This window comes from Taeniopygia guttata, chromosome 1 (assembly GCF_048771995.1).
Source record: "Taeniopygia guttata chromosome 1, bTaeGut7.mat, whole genome shotgun sequence".
Lineage (NCBI taxonomy): Eukaryota > Metazoa > Chordata > Aves > Passeriformes > Estrildidae > Taeniopygia > Taeniopygia guttata.
The window spans coordinates 25,842,027-25,853,964 of NC_133024.1; the positions used below are offsets into that span (position 1 = coordinate 25,842,027).

Sequence of the window (11,938 nt, forward strand, 5' to 3'; positions counted from 1 at the left end):
AAGCATAGGCTGATGGTAGAGGACTTGCAGACATTGTACTGCTGGTTAAAATGGTGTTCTTGTGTAGACAGGCTTCCAAGATCTTGTATCAAGCTTCTAGATATCAAGTCATAGAGCTGATAAGTCAGACTCAGTGATCAGCTAGCAGAAAAAAACGTGCTGTACCCATTCTGTCTAGATTTAATCTGTCTGACTTCAGTATTATCACTGGAGAAAAGCAGGTAGATTTACAAGGAGCCAAAAGCAGAAACTGAGAACTAATCCTGAATACACAAAACTGCTCAGACTCTGGACTCACCAGGACTGTATACTGAGTTTTCAGTTTGCAAAATCAAGTTGTAGGTTAAGTAAAGAGGAAGTGAAGAAATACCCAGCATAAACATCTATAAAGTAGTGGATTTCTTAATAAATACATTTAATTGTGGTTTGTGCAGCGGTTGCAGTTTTTGTCATTAAGCAAGGCACATCCTGCACATGGGGAAATAAGTGAGTGTTGTGGGGTTTGCCTTCCATCTCTCATCCACCACAGGATGTAGCCCTTGGGAGGACTAGAGAGATCAAAGGTGCATGAGCAGATGCCATCGTTTCCTGCCCTCTCCAACAGTTCTGGCATTAGAAAGGGTGGCTGCTCTGCTCTGTTCCAGCCAGTTCGGGCTCTGGAAGGACAGCCATACACTGCTGCTTCCCTGTCATGACAATCACGGCTTGAAGGAACAGAACACCCAGCTGATAGTGCCCTCTTTCTCTTCCTGCAGCTGAACAGGGGTCTGCATGCATGGCAGGAGGGAAAAACAGCCTCTGCAAGCAAAGCCAGGCACAGCCAGGCACCGCCAGCAAGTTGGTGATAATGCAAGGGATAAAGCCATTAATTCTGAGGAAGGCCCAGCCATTTCCCCTGCCTGCTGGAGCACATGTGCTGCATTAACGCTAACCCAATAATGCTGTCAAGCCTTCCTGGGTGGATGTTCTGTCTAACTCCAAACCAGTTTCTCCATCTGCTTCTGATATAAAGTGCATTTTATTCGATAAGTGATACCTGAGAATTCAAGAAGTGTTTGGACAACGCTGTCAGGCGTATGGTGTGATAATTGGGTGTGTCCTGTGCAGGGCCAGGAGCTGGACTTGGATGATGTTTGTTGGTCCCTTCCAACTCAGAGTATTCCATGGTTCTGTAGATGTACATGAGGGCAGGGCACTGGAGCTCTCTCTAGAAAGAGAACTGTTTTTCAGGCTGCTTATGCTCTTATTCCCAATGGTCAGAGGTGCCTCTCCCAGGTGGATGAGAGCTGCCTTTGTTTCTGCTACCACTGCAGGTCAAGAAAACTGCATCTTTACTTAAGTTATGTGCTCGTACAGACCAGGCCAGAGCAGATTAGCCAAGCTGTTGATGGAGGGAAAGTGCACTGTCAACCCTGAAGAACAGAAGCATTCCAATCTTTTCTACTAAGCTTCCAAAAATTGGCTTCCTCCATCCAACTCTTCCTGTGCTGCTGCCTCCTTTAGACTTGGATTAAACAGACTTCTCTGTAAGAGTCAAGGGATTTGAAGATCCCTTGGAGGAATCCTAGAGGGCAGAAAAATAGCATCACCTCTTTCCTGAGACATCTGAGGAGCCGTCCCTGCTCCTCAGTGATCCCTGCAGCGCCAGGACATGCTGTGAAGTTTAAGAGGGCCTGGCAGGGGAGGCAGCCTGCTGTGCTTGGGTCTGTGTCTCCCACTGAGCCCCCCTGGGAGGAGAAAATAGTCTCGGGAATCAAATGCAAGGCAAAGCCTTCATGGAAACAGAAAGTTTATGATGAGGTGGAAGGACATGTTGACAGCAGGGCGAGCCAGCGGGCTGTCCAGGGGCAGGCTGCAGGGGCAAAGCAGCAGCAGCAGCCTCAGTTCTCTGGTGTGTGTCAGCATAAACAAGAGAGGTTTTGGGCCCTGTCCTTTGGAGCAGGGACGTGTCACACAGTGCTCCAGGTTATTCCTCAGGGCTGTCCAGGACTGGTACTGCTTTGTCCCACTGGAAGCCTTGGGCTAGGTAACCATGCCCCAGGCTTGTTTACAGGAGGCTTGGGAATATTGATCTAAGCATGGACAGCCAAGGATCCCTAAACAATCACAATAGTTTAAAGGTATTGACTGTGAGACAAGGCTCCTCCAGCAGCAGAAGAGCTGGGGCTGAAGAGTAGCTTCTCTCTGCTGAGCTGCTTCCAGAATAATGATCAATATTTACAAAGTCCAAGGAGATCATCACTCGTACAGCCTTGATAGGAGGTGTAGCCAGATACTTGAATCTGTTTAAGATGTGAATCCACAGAGAGTCATGGCGAGGCCACTGCTAAAAGGAGTGGCAGCCCAAAGCATGGGGAGCAATGTCTTGAGTGCTGGTGCTCTTGGAAAGCTGCCTGCCTGCCTGCTAGCAAGCAGAGAGCAGAGCACCAGCAGCACCAGCCTATTCGGGACTATAGTCCTGTCCCTGTGGCAGAGCTATTTTATCTCTCTTTCAAACTTACCCAGGGAAATCTGGGCTTTGCCTGTTTGGGATACCTAAATGAGCTGCCAGAAAGCAGTTTCTTATTTACCAGCATTTAGATTGAGAGAGAGAGAGAGAGAGAATGAGCCTAATTTATATTCAAACAAAAATCAGACTTTGGAAGCACCTGGTATCTCATTAAAAAACATAAGGACAGTGAGTATTAGTGCAACCATCCTGAAGCAGCAGACAGTCTCTGAAGGAGATGCTTTCAATATAATAGGTATTTTTGCTTAAAATGTGTTTGTGACCTAAATATAATTTGATTTCCATGCCTTTGAACGGTGTGATGCTAATGAAGCAGGCAGGGATGACAGAGAGGAGGCTGAGGCAGCCGCATCGGAAGCGGCTCCACTGCAGTGCATTAGAGCCCCTGTGTGCGCTTCGCCCCGGCTGTCACAGGCACCAATGCGCCAGCCCTGCCCAGGGCTGGCCAGGCAGCAGGAGGAAACCTTGGGCTGCTCAGCCAGAGAAACGGGCAGGGATCCAGCCAGGAAATGAAGGCTGATCAAGTGCTGTTCCACGAGCATTAATGTCTGTGTACAAAAAAAGCTACATCTGGCAAGGAGGAAAAATCACATCTCATATAGATGTGATTAAAGCCCTGACATACTGCTTGTGCTTATTTTTCATCTGGAATCTGTATCGCCAGCCTCTGCCATCCCATTACTTGCTGGAAGAAGGAGGGTGAGCAGTGGTAATTTTGCAGTGAGCTAAAATTGTGCATAGAGCTGAGAAGCCTGGCTCAGTTCCTCCTGGTAAAGAGATCCTCCTAGTCTTAAGCATTTATTTTCTGCACTTCTGACAATGGAAGTCTGCCTGAGCCAATGCCAAATTTGCCATGCTCTGGTAGCACAGTCCATGCTTTTGCTATTTTCTCATGGCATGCATTGTGGGGGGACAAGTATGTCAGACACCAACAATGCTTGTGACCAGCTGACCTGGGTGTGCTTTAGGTTGCAGTGTCTGAACCAGCCCTGGCCCACGAGAGGCAATGATTGCTTGGGTCATTTTGGTTGGATTATCAATACTTGCTCTTTGCAAAGGTGCTGGTTGTTTTCCCATCAGTCAGTGTTGATGGGCTGTCCTAAATTCAATCTGTCTGCAATCACACACAGGTGTAAATTTAAAGTTAAGCTTCAAGCTCTTTACAACCACCATCACCAAGCACCTCCAGCTTGTGCCATGTCCACTCCTGGAACATGTGGCTCTCTCTCCAGGTGCACCATGCAGGTCCCAGCCATGACTGCCTCAGCCTGTGCCACATCCCAGTAGAGGGGTTTAAGAATGGTAGGTTTGTGTTTTCTCCAGAAGTGAGCTCTGGCTGGGCTCAGGCTCCTGAAATTCCTGCAGTGTGTAGGAAATAGGCATCAGCCCCAGGCTGGTCACGCATTCTTTGCTGCTTGAACTAGATGTGATTTGGTAGGAGTGGGTTTGATTTTTTTTTTTTTTAACCCTTTTTCTTTTTGTTCCTTGGGAATATTTTGAGTTTCTGAATTTCTCATGTTTCCCTGCTGCTTCTAACAAGAAAAAAACCTTTTTTTTTAAATGTAATGAGGCTGTAAAATCTTGGTAGAGAGACATATCTGCTCTCCCGTCCCTGTCACCACAATTATTCTTCCATTGCCACACAGTGCTTTCTTCCCAGAAGATGTATGCTTTCAACATCTCTCAGCCCTTCTCGTGATGTCAGGAGATGAAAACTATTCCCAGTACAACACAGAAGAGTAGAGGGAAATGGAGTTAGAAGGAAATTGGGCCTTAAGAAAATGGTGCGTCATGAGAGAAATTTCACTCTGGTATACTCTCCCAGGCCACATGAGTGCTGTATCCAAGCAAAGAAAAATAGAATGTGATGAAGAAGGACTTGGCTTATGGTGCATTTACCCTGGTGTATTCCCGTGCCTCTGAGCCCATTAGGAAGGGTAATATTCTCCAAGTGTGCCAACCTCTTATATAAGGCATCAGGAAGGTCCCAAGTTAGCAACCAACTAAAGTAGGAGCTTGCAGGTCTGTTTGAATGATCTGACTTCTGCTTTCCCCATGCTGAAAGGTTTGGTGCAAAAATAACTCACAGCAATTAGTTGTGAAACTGAGCTCAATTGTGACATTAGAAAGAATCTTTTTCCTCAAATATTTCACCACAATTTGTGCTCTTATGTCTGTGTATGAGAAACAAACAAAAAGGCCTGTAGGGGGCTGCCCAGCCCTCCTCAGACATGTCCCCCTTTGGAAACGTTAACAGATAGGACTTCTGTATGGTTTAGGTAGAAGCTCCTGCCAGGAGCAGCAAATGATAGCTGGAGTTTTTGTTAACTAGACAGTCACATAATTGCAGCTGTCTGAAGTGTGGACTAAAAGTGCTGCTGTTCACAGACAGCAGACATGGGTTCTTACAGCTGAACATATGTCAAAATGCCAGATTTTCATCTCTTCCAGTGTTGGGTTTCTTTTCCTTTAATTCTTAGCAGTTTTTACTTCTCAAGCACCTTTTTGGTGCACTAGGTGCTATCACAAACTAAAGACCTCCTTAAGGCATTGCTAATTCACATGCTAATGGTATCTGTCCCAGGAAAGGTGTGAGACAAGCCATTAGAGACATGGAAGACAAGCCAGATGAATATTGTGGGCAGCAGTGCATTTGTTCAGGTGGTCAAAGCCAGTGAACAGGAGATGAACAGCTTCCTGTCTGCAGAAAGTGTGTAGGGCACGCCAAGTCTGCAGTGAACATAAAAACTGCTTTATGCCTAAGTCAGTAATAAAAAGAGCATCAAGACTGGAAATCCATGTTGGGAGGGAAATAAACTGCATAACTGAGGGATTATTTATGTTTGTTGAGTAGAAAGGGGCAGTAAACCAGAACCTTTCTCTGTCCCATATGCAAGACCCTTTGGCACCTGGAGATGTAACAGTGAATCAGAAATGGGAACCATTCTGACCTCACAGCTGCTGATAGATTGATCTGCACAGGAAATCCGGCACTTTTTAGCACTAGGAGAAGCCAAGTGTTCAGTGAGACCAGTGCAGCCTGTGCTGTAGCAGTGACAGCTGCAGAAGCACAGAGAGAGCTGTTGTGATTCAATACTCATGCTTGTCCTCTCTGGTTTTTACAGGAGTCATGGCCATGCTGCAGGATTCATGGAGTATATTACCAGAAAGAACTCTGCATAGAATCTGGTCTACTGGAGATGGTTACTTTCCTTCCTTCCTGGCCTGGCCTGGCTGCTTCCTGCTGCCTTCCTCTTGTATTTTGAAAAGGAAAAATATGAAAAATAATGAATTTTCCCTTTAAAGTGAGGTAACAAAACAAATGATACTCAAGTCTGCGACTTAATGGCAAGGAATCAAGGAGAAAAAGTGGTTGCAGATAACTCTCAGTCCATTTTGCTGATAACTTTTCCTCACACCAAGGGCTGTAACTCCATAAAATCACAGAATCTCAGAGGACCTCACAGGAGAGCAGGAACTGTATTGCTGGAGTATGGGTGGACTCTCCAACCCATCCCAAGGGGCAGAGCAGGGGGCTCCCATGCACATTTCCAAGGCATTGCATGACTGTAGGATGAAAACTGTGAAAGTGTAGAGGAAAGTGAAGAAGTATCAGGAGAGCAATAAACGGGGCACTTATCTCCTCCTTAATCACAGCCCAGCCTTCAGGAGGTCTGCAGGGAGAACTAATGGATTAAATACAGGTATTAAATGAAATCTTGGAAACATTTCCCTCACCTGGCAGGACTGAGAAGCTGATGGTTATGAGGGTGTGCTCCCAGTGCATTTGAGCTGTGAGAGACGACCAAAGGAGCTGGGACCATGGCTGACACTGTACAGCCACAGGATTGAATAACCTGGGCTTTTGCTGTTGCCAGGGGCAAATTTGAAATTTTCTGAATACATCCTTCATCAATTCCCAGGTGGACTAAATGAGGTGCTACTTCTCAAATTGATTTCCACCTGAGGAGGAGGTCAGTCTGTGTTTTAGTTCACTTGCTGCAGTGCTTGACCACCTCCAGATTATGGGGCATGCGAGCAAAGAGCTACAGCTCTTCCATAGCCAAAGACTACAGCAGCATCCCAAGAGATGCCTTGATCACTTACTGATACAACCTGCACAAAACCTTGTACGAGTGTCCTCAAAATGCTTGTTTGGGTGTCCAGGTGCCCTTCTGTCAGAAGGAAGGCTCCAGAATGTGTGGCTGAAGATGAGGGATGATTGCTGTCCTGGTGCCATGGAAGGCTGAGTGCAGATGGGAGCTCACCAGGAAGGGTTCAGTGAGTACAAGCACTGTTCACCAACTGGGAAGTGGAGGTGGAACAACGTACTGGGAAGTGGAGGTGGAGCAACTTATTGTTAATTATATACCTTGGTGCAGTGGGGTTTAATGCTGGCTGCATTCCCAGGCCATAAGATCTCACCTTGCTTTCAGCGAGGATTCAGTAATCTTTCCTCCTCCTTTCTCTCCTAGGAACTACTTTGCCTTAATAGTATTAGGAAAAGCAGTGCTTTTCACAACTCCAGGGGTTTATCTGGAATGTGTGAAATAGAGCACTGTGAACTGTACCTCCGGTGACTGTAGCTCAGCAGGGTGTGAGGGGTTATCTGCTGTCTCCTTTACTAAGTGGATGGGATGACTGGAGTCCCTGCATGACCAGGTGGTTTGTGAGCAAGTGCTCACAGGGAGGGCAACTCTGCCCACAGCTGGAACCAGCACTGTGAACTCTACTTCAAAAATTAACCTTCTAGTGCTGGGCAAAACTAACACATCTGTTGGGAGAAAGGAAATCAACTTTAATAAATGGTATCATAATTCAAAGTATTTTTTAAATATAAGGCTAAATTTAATACTCTTCTTAGGGACAAATCAACACCAATCAGGCTAATCAAACTGTCATCTAAAATAATCCAACACAAGTAGAAAATCCTGCGTAGCTCAGTGATGATGCTAGTCATTTCATTCAGTCACTTTCAGAGTATAAAGAGAATCCTTCATCTTTGAAGTCAGTGACATTGGTTTCTCCAGCTCCTCCTCCCTTTCCTAGCACACTTCCCCTTGACTTTGGAGGGTCACTGGCTGGATGCCTGTCTCCCACAGTCCTCATGCCACCACTGCCTGAGTAAAACCTCAGCAGAAGTGATGCTTCACCAACACACACCATTCACACACTGAATTGTCATTAGGTGTTGCTTAATTGTTACTGGCAGTAGAGATTCCCCTTTACATTTTAGACAAAACTCCCTGCTGGCACTGTACTGGCAGTGGAAAAAGGGCAGGTCATAAAGCGTAGCCAAGATCAGGGTCAAGGAGCTGTGCTGGGTGGCTGTTGTGGGACCATGGGTGACAGTGACAGCATAGCAGTGGCCCTGCCACTCAGAGCTAATGTCATAATTCAAGCAACAGCAATTAAAACAAAGCATAAGGGTACTATTTGCATAATAATCTCCCCCTTTAAATGAGTGTTTGTCCTCAGACCCCTGAGCTAACTCAGCCCACTGGTCCCACTGACAAAGCTGTGTCAGAACTATGCCTCCCTGAGAGGCAGCCCCAGGTGAAAACAGGATAGGAGGAGATGTGCATTAGGAATTAACAGCTAGTTCATTCATCAGGTACACACAGGCTTTGTCATCTCCTCACCAACATGTAACACACACACAGTCCCACCACTGAACTAATTCACTATGCAATTTTAGATCCCTGGCTTCTTTTGAATGCAAGCAACTTTTAGCTCTCTATTTATTTCCCTCCTTTCATCATTTTATTTCTGAAATTAAGAATTGACATTTCCTCTATTTGTGGTCCTGAGAGGCAGTTACACCTTTGTACAGCTATGATCTACCTGCTATAATTTCTGGAACCATTTTCTTTCTACCCAGGAATCTCCAGACTCCAGAAGTGGTTTTGATCCATTTCTTCTGCTCCAACACCTCTATTCCTCTGATGTCAGGGAGAAGTCCATACACAGGAAGCTTCTTCAGAAACTCCCCAATGACCTGAGCTGCTTTTCTCCAGCTCTGGAGAGAAATGGCAATGACATCCCTCATCAATGACATGTGATCTGTCAACTGGAGAGACTGTTCCTCACACAGAGGGGAGTTAACATGAGCTGAGAGATTCCAGCACATCTCAAAAGTTTTATCATAAGTCAGCCTTCAAAAAGGATTAGATGCAGAAGATATCACCGTGCCTTTCCAGTGCCAGAGGCACTAGAGATGTAAATTTAAGGATGCAGTCAATATAACTACCTGAGATATGACTTCTCAGGGGCACCATGTCTCCTCTCCCTTTCCACAGTCTGGACACTGCAAGTTTATCCAAGGGCTCAGCTACTCTGGTAAGCAGAAAAGTCTCAATATGGAACATAACAGAGAATAGGGAGCAAAGGTGCTGCAGGGGCTCTGCAGAGTGGGAACATGGACCGGGAAGCATTTTCCCCTGTTTCTCTTGTTCCCACCAGCTCCTGTACACCCCAGTTCCCAGTGCCACCACACAGCACTGCTCCCAGGCATGTGGCAGGGTGACACAGAGGTACATGGGTTGCTCTGGAGTAGCAGGAGTGCCATAAAACCAGATACTTTTGGAGTTCATCTGGCTATACACAGAGAATTGTTTCAAAAGCACCCTCATGTGCACTCTGCACAGAGCTCACTGGCCCCATGGTTTAATTGCTGTGGCTCTGTGCTGTCCCAAAGCTGCCAAAGTGCTCCTGGAGTACAGCTGGCAACAGCAGCGATGGCTGAGCTTGCAGCGTAGGGCATCCAAGCCATAACCAGCCTGGATGTGAAGTGGCACTACAAGAGCCAGGTCCCATGTCTCTATCTGCAGAGCAGCACACTCACAGCCTGGACAAACAACTTGTGAGAAGCTGAGATTTTATTATGTATTCAAGTAAGTGTGTCTCCATGACACCTGCTGTCCCACTTGGGTGACAGGCTTGGGTGGCACTGTCAGGTACAGACGGGGTTGCTGCAGACTGCTTCATGGGGACATCCATCCTGTGAGCTCAGGGAGGAGCAATTCCTCAGGGAAATATGGGAAATCACCACTCAGAGGTGTGACCTCTGGAGCCATGTGATCAAACGAGACAAAAACCCTTCTTGTGTAGCCGACTTTCTTCTTCATGCAGCAACCAAGAAGTCGCAGCTGTGATTTTTTTCCAGCTGTGCTGGTGGCAGATGCCTATGGATGGATTTTGAACTGGAGGATTTAGCTGCACCAGTGCAAAATCCCTGCTGTAAACAAGGCTGACATCTGTATCTGCCTTTTATTTCTGCAGCAGCCCTTTCCTTTCTCCCCCTTCTCCTCTCTAATAAAGATATCCTGGCAAGCTTCCTGTTTTTCAAGAAGGATCAGAGCTGCCAGTTGCCCTGGCTTTGGCTTCATGCAGGCCTCTTCCTCTGCCCCTATTAATTCCCCTGTAAATCGGATCACAATGAAAGGGAAACGGCAGTGTAATTTAATTGTCCACTGGAGAGGGATGCTGGCAAAGTCCTCAGGAGATGCCTTTTTTATCCCTATATGTTACTTTGCAGGAGAAGGGGGACACTCAGCATTAGCTTCCTCTCACCATGTGCCTTCTCATAATGCCCAGGAATGAATCGTGGAAGTTCACTGTGCCACGGCTTCCCTGCATTGGGAGAATAAGAAAATGGAGATGTCCCCACTCCACACTGGATGTAGGAGAGCGGGGTGAAAATTAATTAGGCAGTTATTGGACAGAGCTCTAAAATATAATGTACTCCCTCATTGTGGCTGTCAGGCAGCCCCATAACTTGGCAGAGCACTGTTGGATTCCATCCTGTCTCCAGCAAGTTGGAGCTGGGGGTGGAAAAGGGATGTGGAGCAGAGAGATCTGTGTCAGAAGTGTTTCTGCAGAGAGACAGGTCCCTTAATACAGAGAGTAGGGGCAGCAGCAGGAGTCCTGCAGCTGCTGTGGGCTGTGAAATGGCTCTGGAACTAAATTTAAAAGTGGCAAACGCTTGGGCACTCAAACCACTCTGGGTAGGAAGGCACATGACATGAACGGAGCCCCAGTGCTTCTGTGTCACTGAGCTCTTTCCCCCAGGCAACATGGTAACACGTGATTTGGTAACACAGATTATGGTACAGTTTTTCCATCAGGGCTTGCTCGGATGCCTGCTTTCCTAGACATGGTAGCAGGGAATTGGACAGCTCCTCTGCTGTGGCTGAGGCACAGTGACATGTTGGCCATCTCGTCTTTTCTTGAGCTTTTCCTTGGGGACAGTGTTGGCTCTTCCTCTTAACTTCCTAGCATTCCATTAAAACTTTCACAAGTTTCTAATCCTTTAGGGAACAGTCTCTAGCAATTAGGAAACTACTTTAAAGATTAAAGTGATGTTTTACTGGGAATCTGAGAGCTGATACAGTGGGAAAGCTCAAGAAAAGTGTTGAGCTGGAGTCAAGGGGCACTGGGGCTTTGCTCTGAGATGAATTTATTACCAGAGACTGATACTCTGACATGTGAGCTCATATATGGTGGAAAGATCAGCAGCAGGTGCCTCCTGCATGGAGGGGGAGGACCCTGCACATCTTTCCGTGCCCAAATGGCAGGAACAAGACGGGGGAGGAGTATGGGGCAACCTTGAGCCTCTTCACAGGAGCTGAGACTCTTAACTGCTGCCATCATCAGAAGTGTCACCAAAATGGGTCTGCTGTTAATAATAGGTAGCCTGAAACTGTCGCCTGTACAATGTGCAGCACCAGTGGAACCTCTCAGCCCTTCAACCACTACTGGACACCAGGGACCATCAGCTGCATCAGGTGGTAGCTGCAATTACACGCACTGACATTTTCATGGTTTGGGTTCTTCTGCCTTGAAATTCTCAAGCTGGTCTTCAGTTCCTCTCACCCATCAAGACCAAAAGGACTTGCTGGTAAAATATTCCTTTTTCCACACTTTAAAATATCTGGCGTAGAAAATGTACATGCTTCTGACTTGCCCTCCAGGTGTCTTGAGATTTAATTAATCCCAAGTCACATTTGAATATCTTCTGAGACAGAGGCATAACACGAATCCACTTGCATAGAAAAAGGCATGCAGATAATTGCTTCTGTGTCTCTTAGTATGGGGAGAATGTCAGAGGGACAGTCACTTCCTCACATATTTCTGATGAATTACTGTTTTCATTTAAATTCTATTAAAAAATATGTAAGTTGGTGTGCTCTTGAAAATGTTGGGCCCAGAGTTATTGCTGGATCAGATATTTATTGCTGAACAGTGTTCAGCCTTCTGCAGGCTGCCTGTCTGCAGCTGAAAGGGGCCAGGTTTAGATTAGATATTAGGAAGAGACTCTTCACTGTCATGGTGGTGAGGCACTGGCACAGGTGGCTAAGAGAAGCTGTGGATGCTCCATCTCTGGAAGTGTTCAAGACCAGGCTGGATGGGGCTTGGAGCAGCCTGGTC

General features: G+C 46.6%; 1 long non-coding RNA gene across 1 annotated transcript; it reads left to right on the forward strand.

The window, feature by feature from the left end:
• The first annotated feature begins 4,733 nt into the window (after positions 1 to 4,733).
• On the forward strand, positions 4,734 to 11,706 carry LOC116807858 (uncharacterized). Its single transcript, XR_004367070.3, has 2 exons — positions 4,734 to 6,790; positions 8,391 to 11,706. It is a non-coding gene; the product is annotated as an uncharacterized lncRNA (long non-coding RNA).
• The last annotated feature ends 232 nt before the right edge of the window (positions 11,707 to 11,938 follow it).